The sequence below is a fragment of the Hyaena hyaena genome, unplaced genomic scaffold (assembly GCF_003009895.1).
Source record: "Hyaena hyaena isolate Hyena2069 unplaced genomic scaffold, ASM300989v1 scaffold_129, whole genome shotgun sequence".
Classification (NCBI taxonomy): domain Eukaryota; kingdom Metazoa; phylum Chordata; class Mammalia; order Carnivora; family Hyaenidae; genus Hyaena; species Hyaena hyaena.
Window position 1 is genome coordinate 3,448,754 of NW_024080763.1, and position 11,275 is coordinate 3,460,028.

Consider the following 11,275-nt stretch of genomic DNA (forward strand, 5'->3'; position numbering starts at 1 on the left):
TCAGACCATAAACAACAAGGGTAGGAAGACAGCGTGTCTGTGAGTGCATCATTGGTCTGTGGACTTAGTCTGGTCCTGGCCAGCCCTTGGTGTTCTCTGCTTATTATTACGTTCAAGCAATGGGAGATCCCAGTGATCAGAGAGCAGCTGGGCAGGTCCTTCAGGGGCAGTTGCAGTTCTTATGCGGTCAGATGTGGGGTCAGGGTCTGGAGAGTCTGACAGTTTGCTGCCAGTTTTCCCTTTTTTAAATTATTAATTTATTAATTATTCATTATTAATAAGTTTATCTATTTTGAGAGAGAGAGAGAGAGCATGCACGAGCAGGTGAGGGGCAGAAAGAAAAGGAGAGAGAGAGAGAGAGAGAGAGAGAGAATCCCAGGCAGGCTCTGTGTTGTCAGCACGGAGCCTGACTCAGAGCTCAGACCCACAAAGTGTGAGATCATGACCTGAGCCAAAATCAAGAGTTGGATGCCCAACTGACTGAGCCACCCAGGTGCCCCATTCTTTTTTTTTTCTTGAAGTTTATTTATTTATTTTGAGGCAGACAGAGAGAGAGAGAGAGAGAGAGTGAGCATGCACGAGCTCAAGAGCAGGGAAGGGGTAGAGGGAGCGGGAGAGAGAGAGAGAATAACAAGCAGGTTCACACAGTCAGTGTGGAACCCCATGCAAGGCTCGAATTTACGAACTGTGAGAGCATGATCGTAGCCAAACTTGAGGGTCGGATGCTTAACTGACTGAGCCACCCAGGTGCCCTTAAAAGTCCTCCCTTTGAAAAGTTTAATCCTTTAGAGACCTCTTCTGGTTCTAGTGATTATCAGTTCCCGGTTCTTTCAGCCTCTCATGGCCTTGCTAATTATCAGTTCTTGTACCTCCAGTACACTCTGGTTTTAGCGATATCTATTCTCAGTTACTGTCCTTGGCTGTTTACATCACTGCGTGACATGAGTGACCATCTGGCTATCTATGCTATTCCTTGTCTCAGCCTAAATGTCACCTTCCCAGAGACAAAGATCACCAAGTGCTTAATATATCTGGGCTTCATTGACAAGATGAAACAAATGGCCTGCCCTAAGCTTCACCCCCCACTCCCACCGCTTGGTGGGGAGGAAGTAGAAAAAGACAGTTACAACGATTTTTCAGCACAATGTCCCTCAAAGGCTGAATATCTGCTGAACTAAGCCAATTTCCTTGTTCCTTGCTAGGGAAGTCTTAGTGACCTTGAATTAACTTGGACGCTTCTAGAGGGCTCCTGGAAAAACTCAAAAGCATTGGTTCTCTCTCCTTATAAAAATTAAGATATGAAACTAATTAGGCTTATTTGACATGTTAAATTACATGGAAATATTGTCTAATAAGAAGTGATGTCTGACCCCTTTAGGTTATATAGGAATGGGTACGAATTGTTAATATAAGTTTTCTAGAAATTATATGGCATCCCTGGAAATCTGTCCTGGTGTAATGTCATCAGTCATTAATTCTAGTTGTTAACTTAAAATGCTATGTGTCCCAGAAATAAGGAAATCTCTTTATCTGTTGCATTGTGATGAACTCCCATCAGATCTTTAACCATGGCCATTTTTAAGGCTTTTGTGTCTTACAGATCTTTATTCTTTTACTCGGATGCTTTTGCGAAAGAGCTCCATTTTCAAAAAAACTCATTGGAGGAACATGTCAGGTGGAGGTTTCTGATAACTTTAAGATCATACCACTGAGCTGGGTGAGAAATTCGAGAATTCTAATGGAACACCTGGGTTCATAAAACCACTAACAAAAGATCAAAATCAACAAGAATTAATTATATCAGACTGAATAAACTTCTGAGGATGATTATGACTTTTGTTTTAAAATATCACTAGTGTCAAAAAAAATAAAAATAAAAATAAAATATCACTAGTGTCGGGCTCCCTGGAGGCTCAGTCAGTTGAACGTCCACCTTGGCTCAGGTCATGATCTCACAGTTCACGAGTTCAAGCCCTGCATCAGGCCCACTGCTGTCAGCGTGGAGCCTCCATCGGATCCCCTGTCCCCCTCTCTCTCTGCCCCTCCCCTGCTCACTCTCTCTCTCAGAAATAAACATTTAAAAACATATCACTAGCTTCTTAATGTTTTGTTTTCCAGATTTGAGAAGACATGTTTTTCTTTTCTCTTAGCTCTTCATGACTTGTAGCAATTTGGTAAAGTCTACTTGTGTGAATTAAAATGAAATAATTACTTTTTTCCCCCTCCAGAATTTGGGACTTCTTAGTGAGTGTTCTTATTTTCATGGCAATATAGTTATTTGCATAAGTTCAATAAGAACCTGATTTATCTCCTTATAACAGGATACAATATGAAACATTGGTATATTACCAAGGATGGAATGTCATTTTTGACATGAATCAGATGTGACCAGACAGCTTTAAAAGCTAAGGTTGACTTTATGGAGCTAATAAAGCCCCTTAAAAAAAGCTGGGCTCGGGGGCGCCTGGGTGGCTTAGTCGGTTAAGAGTCCGACTTTCGCTTAGGTCATGATCTCGCGGTTCGTGGGTTCGAGCCCCGCGTCGGGCTCTGTGCTGACTGCCAGCTCAGAGCCTGGAGCCTGTTTCAGTCTGTGACTCCCTCTCTCTCTGACCCTCCCCCTGTTCATGCTGTCTCTCTCTCTCTCCTAGAAATAAATAAAACATTAAAAAAAAAAAAAAGCTGGGCTCGTACCCTACTTACAGTGTTTCTGTAAACCTGCTCAGCTGACTAAGGAAGGTCACTTCCTGGGAGGCCCAGGAACCCCAGGAGAGCTTGGGGGCCTCAAGAAGAGTGCAACTAACCCACACCTATGGGTCTCATAGGCAAAATCTGATCATGAGTCCTTGGCTTAGCTTCTTAGCCTTGAGAGGCTTTAAAAAATCTAATCTCCTGAAAAGTTCTGGCAAAGCAGATTAAAAAGAATTCATACAGTCACCACAATTCTTGTTGCACTTACATAAATAATCAGCCCATATTCACTGAGACTAAACTTATTTTGCAAATCTTATTTTGATTATCTCTGAGAGACAAGGGGGTAACACTAGAAGGATAGTTGTATTTTAATAGAAAACTACAGCACACCCTATAGGTGGTAGATTCGCCTTGTTCCTTGGCTTTAAGGTGTTGTTATCTACCCATAAACTGGACCCAATCTTGGATTTTTTTAGTTTCTTCTGACATCTGGCTACAACTCCCCAAATTAATGTCTCCAGTTATTCTCTCACTCTCCTGACATGGAATCATTCAGCACGAAAATGGCTCTTTTCCTGAAGACATGCCGGCTGCAGCGGACAACTTGAAACAAACTCCAGAGAAGGACCACCGTGGCTCGTGTTTAGATAATTTTTACATCTGTTGCTGTGTGGGCCAGGCAGGAAGTTCACCAGAACACCTGATGACGTTCTTCCTCACCCTTCCTCTCTGAAACGGGTCGTAAAAGTCCCATGTGAAAGGGACCCTCCCTGTACCAGAAGGAAGGAAGTATCCTTATCACCAGAGGTAAGGAACTCGGGGCCAAGAAATCTGTACAAACAAAACTCCTCAAAGTCACCATTACCTTCCTTGTGACTTCACCATTTACTACTCCTCCCCAGACCTCTTTGTCTTGTCAAATCTTCACAGATCTACTGTCTGTCTACAAAGTGTAAAAACTTCCTGCTCTGGTAACTTCTGGTAACTTTGAGTCTTCGTTTTCTTGGGAAGGCTCCCATGTATATATAAAAAGTTAGCAAAATTTGACTCCTTTTCTCCTGTTAAACTGTCTTTGTCAGTTTAATCTTTGGACCACGCAGGTATTCCGAGCGGGCTGGAAGAGGTTCCCTGCCTACCACGTGCACGATGGCCACTTTCCCTTCGTGTTTCGTCCATCTCCAAAGGCAATCAAAGCTGTCAGGGCATAGAACCTGATAAATACCAAGAATACCAAGGGGGAAATATGCTAAATATAATGCTCAGAAAGCACCCATCCATCCTCAAGGTTTATATAAAACAATTCTTACTGACTTATGTAATCTTAAACTTTATTGGCTGGACTTTGAAAAGTTGTGCCATGAAAACCGTGACCTTCACTAGAACAATGGCCTATAGATCTAGTGCCACTTCCAGCTACAATTTCACATCCACCCTGCAAAAAAAAAAAAAAAAAAGAACCTCAATCTCTACTTGAGCGAGTATCACTCATCTTTGGTACACGTTCAGAATTCTTCATATGAAACAGATCCAGAACATTCAGAAAACTTCATTTTCAGTGACATTATTTAAATTCCTATATAGATTATGTAATTACCTGCTTGCACATTTCTTTTTCTTTTGTATTCTGTGGTAATTGCCACCTGAGCGGGTAAGCACAGACAATGTAAAGTGCACAAAATTACCATCCAGCATTCGTGGATGTTCACTCCCTCCCAGTTAGAGGAGTTAAACTCATTACTCCCCATTTGGTAAAGGCTCTTTCTGGCAAGGCATATAGCTTTTAGCATCTAAGGCCAGCCATGGCCTTGACATGCATTCAGTCACAGCTTCTGACAACTCAACACTCATGTCAGGGGTATTCCAGTCATTTGGAAAAAGAGTGTAGAAAATATTCTTTTCTGTTTAGATGGGAATATTTTACATTTCACCTTGAAACATAGAAACCTTTTCATGATTTAGAAAGCACCTCCGGTTTCAAAACCGTGGCATCATTAAAGGGCTTATATTGTGAGGGAGAAAACGTTGGCTGATTTTATTTCATCCTCATGAGTACCTGGTTCATAACATCCAAAGGTAAACATAACAACCTTAGAACCCCTTTCCTCCAATAGCTGAAGGAAGAAAACGCAGGGCAAACATGTCTACATTGCCCCTGAGTCCCGGCTGTCTATGCCCATGGTGGGTGGGCACATTCTCTGGGCTGTATGGATGCTCCAGGAATTAATTTGACAAGGATAGATTAATGAGGGGGAAATTTTTGATTATGTATGCACTCACAGAGCCCCCCCCCAAGGTATGAGACTTGGAAGACAGCCAGATGACTGAGATTTACATACAGTCCTGAGCAAAAAAAAAAAAAAAAAGAAAAAAAGAAAATAAAAGGGGATAGGAGTTTGGGGCTTCTAGATGAGGGAGTCACAGTGCAAGAGGAAGTGACAGGAAGAAAAATATAGGAAAAAAAGATTGACTTGTGATGTGGCTACGTCTCTCAGGTGAAACCAAAAAGTGGTCTCTGGTTGTAGCTGTCTTCCTGGTACAGGTACACTTTCTAACAGAAATTTCCTAGATGAATATAGATTTCCCTTACAGACGGGCAACTCCTATTTGACAGCTTCTCCTGCATCTGCACTTTCTCAAACATAATCAATTCCAAATCATCCTTATATCAAAGAGGGATATTTTGTGATGCTGATGTTCTGTTCCCCTTAATAGGTCTTCTGATTTTGAGTTATCTTGGCACCCTTGAATAAGTCCTATTTTTGATGAATATTTTTTTTATACTGCTAGGTTCAATTTCCTAAAACTCTATCCCATTCTATTTTATTTTCTCTTACAGTGTCATCTGTGCTCAAAATCAGATTGCATAAAGTTCCCTGCCTGCACTGTTCTAGCCCACCGCTCACATGAAATTATAATTCTATTATTGCAAGTTGATAAAATAAATTGAAGAGCCTTTCGCCTTCTCTAAGATACTTTCTTTTTTGTTCGTGTTTGTTTGTTTGTTTGTTTGTTTATTTATTTATTTATTTTTTGAGGTGGGGAGGGGCAGAGAGAGAGGGAGACAGAGGATCTGAAGTGGGCTCTGTGCAGAAAGCCTGATGCGGGGCCCAGACTCACAAATTGCAAGATCATGACCTGAGCCAAAGTGAGATGCTAAACTGACTGAGCCACCCTGGCGCCCCTAAGAAACTTTAAATAAGATCAAGATTATTGAAGACTTTTTGAGCACTGGGTATTATATGGAAACCAACTTGACAATAAACTATTTGTAAAAATAAAATAAAATAAAATAAAATAAAATAAAATAAAATAAAAATAAAAGCAAAATCTTTAAAAAAAAGATTATTGAAGACTTTTTAGTTATTTTTGTTGTTGTTGTTGTTTTTTGTTTTGGTAGTATCTGGACATAACCAATTTCAGCACGGTTTGAGAGGGATGGGATATGATATGTCACCACTTGGATTGTTGTGCTGTCCACACCCATCTACAGCCCCCTGGGTGCAGCGAGATGTCTCACGGTGCCAGGGGGTATGGCTCCTCCAGGCTCCCTGCACCTTCAGGACCGGCTCAGAGCCCACTCACTGCCCCTCAGCTGTACCCGCAGCAGAATGACTGACACCCCCACGCTCTGCTCCAGTGACCAGGAGAACCTGTCCTGAGTGGCCCCTTCCCCATCTGGGCACAGAGCCTGCCTTCCAGCCCCTCCCAGACAGCAGCCCCTCTGGGCTCACACTCCTGCCCTGCCTCCTGGGATCACGAGAGGGCGCCACAGCTCTGCCTTGGGCCTTCTGCTTCTAGGGAACTTGTGACTTGGTTCCCTGTGGGTGCCTGTGCTTGTCCCTTACAGGAGGCTCTTCCACAGTAGTTTGCTCTAACAAAGAGCCGCCTCTGCCTCCTCTCCCTGCCTTAACGAAACCAGAATCCTACCGCGATCTCAACAACAGTGGGGTTGATATTTCCCGTTTCACCTGAGTCTCACGGCAGACCGAGGAGGCTGCCCAGCGGCTCCCTGGGTACTGCCCCCCAGACCCGTCCCTGGTTCAAGGAGCCCTGGAATGCCCCGCACAGGATTCTGTCCAAGGTGGGGACTCGTTTCCAGCAGGAGTGATCAGGGGAGCTTCCGCGTGAGCCACACAGGGACAGCCTCAGCTCACGGCTGCTCCAGGGGCCGTGAACGTACGTGATTTTCCTGTTGATTCCTCTGCTGGCTGGGAAGTGGGGGACCAAGGCACACACAGCCTCGATGCGTGCCAGCTGGAAGGAGGAGGTCAGCCTGTGGTGAGACACATTTTCAGAAATCATGCATCTGCGATCCATCATAGCCATTAGGAAAAGTTAAGTTGTAGGAATTCTTATTTCATTTGTACACACACTGCCACACGGTTTCCAAGTCACTATCCCAAGTCATGCTCCTAACAGCTTATACGATGATCTCTTTCTTGACAGATTACTATAACCCACCGACTGTTATTGTGGTTTCTTACATGTTTTGACTTAGGCCTCCCTTCTTAATTTTGTTTCTTGTTAATCTTTTTCTCAGCTTGCTTTGTGCGTCGTTCTCTCTTGTTCCTTCTGAGCCGCAGCCCAGGGCTGAGCGGGATGTGGAGGCCTCACAGGACCCCCTCATTCACTGTTGGAGCTTTGGCCTCAGGGACATCCTGGGACACGAACGTGTGTCTGTGATCTCTCAGGCATGCTGGTGTTCATTTCAGAGCATGGACGGTAATGTGTCAGGCTACACAAAGAGGTAGAGCTCTGGAAGACTGGAGCTGTCACCTGCGGGTGGCCTCGGGCCAGAGACCCCAAGCTGGGGCTGAGAGGCAAAGCGAGGCAAAACAGCTGGAGAGGCGGGCTCAGGTAAGGGGACTTGTGCTGTGCCTCTCAGTCTTCTGAACCTGGAGGTGGCCTGAGCTGACCTCCTCCTTCCAGCTGGCACGCATCGAGGCTGCGTGTGCCTTGGTCCCCTACGTCCCAGCCAGCAGAGGAATCAACAGGAAAATCACGTACGTTCACGGCCCCTGGAGCAGCCGTGAGCTGAGGCTGTCCCTGTGTGGCTCACGCGGAAGCTCCCCTGATCACTCCTGCTGGAAACGAGTCCCCACCTTGGACAGAATCCTGTGCGGGGCATTCCAGGGCTCCTTGAACCAGGGACGGGTCTGGGGGGCAGTACCCAGGGAGCCGCTGGGCAGCCTCCTCGGTCTGCCGTGAGACTCAGGTGAAACGGGAAATATCAACCCCACTGTTGTTGAGATCGCGGTAGGATTCTGGTTTCGTTAAGGCAGGGAGAGGAGGCAGAGGCGGCTCTTTGTTAGAGCAAACTACTGTGGAAGAGCCTCCTGTAAGGGACAAGCACAGGCACCCACAGGGAACCAAGTCACAAGTTCCCTAGAAGCAGAAGGCCCAAGGCAGAGCTGTGGCGCCCTCTCGTGATCCCAGGAGGCAGGGCAGGAGTGTGAGCCCAGAGGGGCTGCTGTCTGGGAGGGGCTGGAAGGCAGGCTCTGTGCCCAGATGGGGAAGGGGCCACTCAGGACAGGTTCTCCTGGTCACTGGAGCAGAGCGTGGGGGTGTCAGTCATTCTGCTGCGGGTACAGCTGAGGGGCAGTGAGTGGGCTCTGAGCCGGTCCTGAAGGTGCAGGGAGCCTGGAGGAGCCATACCCCCGGGCACCGTGAGACATCTCGCTGCGCTGTAGATGTCCACAGCCTCTGAAAATCCCTCATTTTGCACCAGTTTCCTTAAAGATGACGGGTCCCACCCCCCACAGCTGCAGCAAGGGATGCGAACCCTCTGTGAGGCCTGTCTCCCTGGGCTGTTGGGGCCACGGGGAGGGAGGAAAACCCGGTACGAGGAGTTTAAGCATGGGGCTCCGCAGCCTCCCTGGCAAGCCCTGGCCCTGTCCTGCCTGGACTCTGTGCTGTGTCACCTCTCTGAGCCGTGGCGTTCTTCCCTGCCAGGATGAGATGATCGTCCCTGACCCACACAGCAGTCAGGGGGATAGTGTGTCACTCCATGTCAAAGTCAATGCCAGCAAGGGATTCTGAACTAGCATCTCCACGTATGTTTTTATTGAGACGATAGGTTGAGGCAACATGAGGTCCTTTTTGAAAATGCCATTGAGGATGTTCTCTTTAGAATAAGTTGAGTAGGTATCCAGTCAAAAAGTGTCTGGGAGGAGTCAGGGCAAGCCTTCTGGCCCAGCCTCCAGATTCCCCCCATGTGAACACCAGGGACCGTGTACCTTCTCTGAGCCTTCTCAGTAGGAAAGGCCCCAACTGGCCTCTTCAGAAGCACTTAAGGGCTTCTGCACAGTGGTTCTCAATTTTACTGGTCAGGAACCCCTGGATATTTTAAATCGCCGATGTCAGGCCCACCCCCAGGAATTCTGTCTGGGTACACGTAGGCAGCAGAAGCTTGAAAGCCCTGAACTAATCCTCCTGTATAGCCTGGAGTGGACACCCTGCCCTACGCGAGTCTGGGTTGCTGGAAATCTCCGCAACTCACATCATGTCCACCCTGCCCCAGCGTGGTACAGACACAGGGGGCTGCTGCCCGACAGACTGTCTATCTGGCCCTGGCCTCTTCTATAGCCTCTGTCCAGAGCCTGAGGACTGACTCGATGTCCCCGTCGCCAACAGCCATAGCTTCTGCCTCTCTCTCTCCCTGGCCCTGTCTCTTGTTCCCACGCTCTTCTGTCCACATCAGCCATTCACTGTCTGGTATCTGTTAAGCTGTCACCTACCCACCTATATAGCTGCCCTACAGTTAGGCTCTGGTCATCTCCTCTATGCTCCTCGCTAGAGATGCAGGGGCCCCCTGAGCTATCCTGTGGTGCTCTCTGCTCCAGTTCTCCATGGCCAGAGCCCCAGCTCCCAGGGAGAGACTCGTTACCCACTAGCCACATCCACACCACTTTGCTGAAATATACAGAACCCAACCTTGTGCTGAGGAAGGGGTCATCTCCTCTCCCTTTGATGGCTGCTAAGAGCCCATGGCCAGGCCTAAGTCAACATGGTGGTCATCCAGAAAGGATGGCCAGCTCCTGAGTGGGAGGGGATATTCACAACAAGAGAGAAGAATCCAAGAGGAGTCTGGTGTAACATGTTTCCACTTTACAAAGGTAGGACCATTGTAAACCCCTCTCTGTATCCCCAGGGCCAGGCACGGAGGCTGGCTTGGGGCTAGCATCCCACAGAATGAACAAATGAATGATCTGTGCTGCTTCCCAGGCTCTGATCCTTTTAGCAGCTCTTGGATGTCCAGCTGTTGCTTTACTCCTCTGATGTGTACTTCATACCCATGTGCCGGCTCCAGGTTGCGCCTTCTGCACCTGCTCAGATCCTGGTCTGGTGCTTACATTTCATGGCATCGTCCTTGCTCTTTAGGACAGACTCACTATCATGGGTGATCCTCCATGCTTTCCTCAGTCACCCCAGTCTGAGAGAGCAGGGCGAGTGTGGTTGAGGAAGGCAAGGAGAATGGAAACCGGAAAACTCCACAGGCCCTCTGGTTCCTACGCTCCCTGGCAGAGCTCATGGAGTGGGGAGGGTGGAGAGGGGAGAAGGTCACCGGCATCCTATGGGAAATGGACTGAAGATTTCTCCCTGCGGCTGCTTCCCGCCTCTCAGTCAGCCCTCATCCACTGGCAGCCGTGGCCACCACTCGTGGAATTCTACTCTCGTCCTGAATGCTTGCCTATAGCTGCTGCCCTTGTGGGTTTCACCTGCTCAAGTCACATGCCTGGGGTTAGGCTTCCCCTGGCAGTCCCCTCTCAGGGCCAGGGTCCTCACCCTGGCTCAGAGGGACAAACATTGGCAATGCCATGGCAATATGCGAAAGTTCCGATTCTTACTAAGCCTGATCTAGGTGCCCAGAGCGTGGTTGCTCTCCCAGCTTCAATCAAATTTACCGCCTCCTTGGAAACCATCTCATCGTTTTGCTTCTTCTAATATCCTAGGGCCACCTGTCAATATAATTTGTCCTTGGAGATTACAGTGCAAACAGGCCCCAGAAATCTAGGGACCCTGAGGAGTTTTCTTTCTTCCCTAATCTCTCTCCCCTCCCGCACCCACTGCCCCGTCCACAGTGCTGGATGTGAGGTCAAAAGCCAGAAGATACAGATCCCTGGAAAAGTGAATCAACTGTTTTAATTTTCAGTCTCAGGCACTAAATATGCTGCATTAGCATTCTGATCTTTCTCAAGCCTTTACCCTGAATTTCCTGTTTTGGGGAGAACCAAAACATGTCCAGCACAAAGGAAGACACCTTATCTATTCCTTAGACTTGTGGAAGCCACAAGGCAGAGACTATGGCCTTTGTCATTACTTTTGACAGCCCGCCCTATCTGTTTCCTGAATTTGAAGGGACCCAATGCTTAGGTGAACTACTAGAAACACTGAACAAACCAACATTTGCTTTGAAAAAAATTCTTTATTCAGCTTTTCTATCGTAAGTAAAGGCTAAGAAGTATACCACTTCCAAAGAACTTAGCTTATAGTAAGAGAGAGAGAGAGATTCCATCTAGAAAGAGCTCTCCTGCTTTTTTGCTCTCTGTTGGCTCAGAGCTGCCTGAAGGATTTTAAGATATTG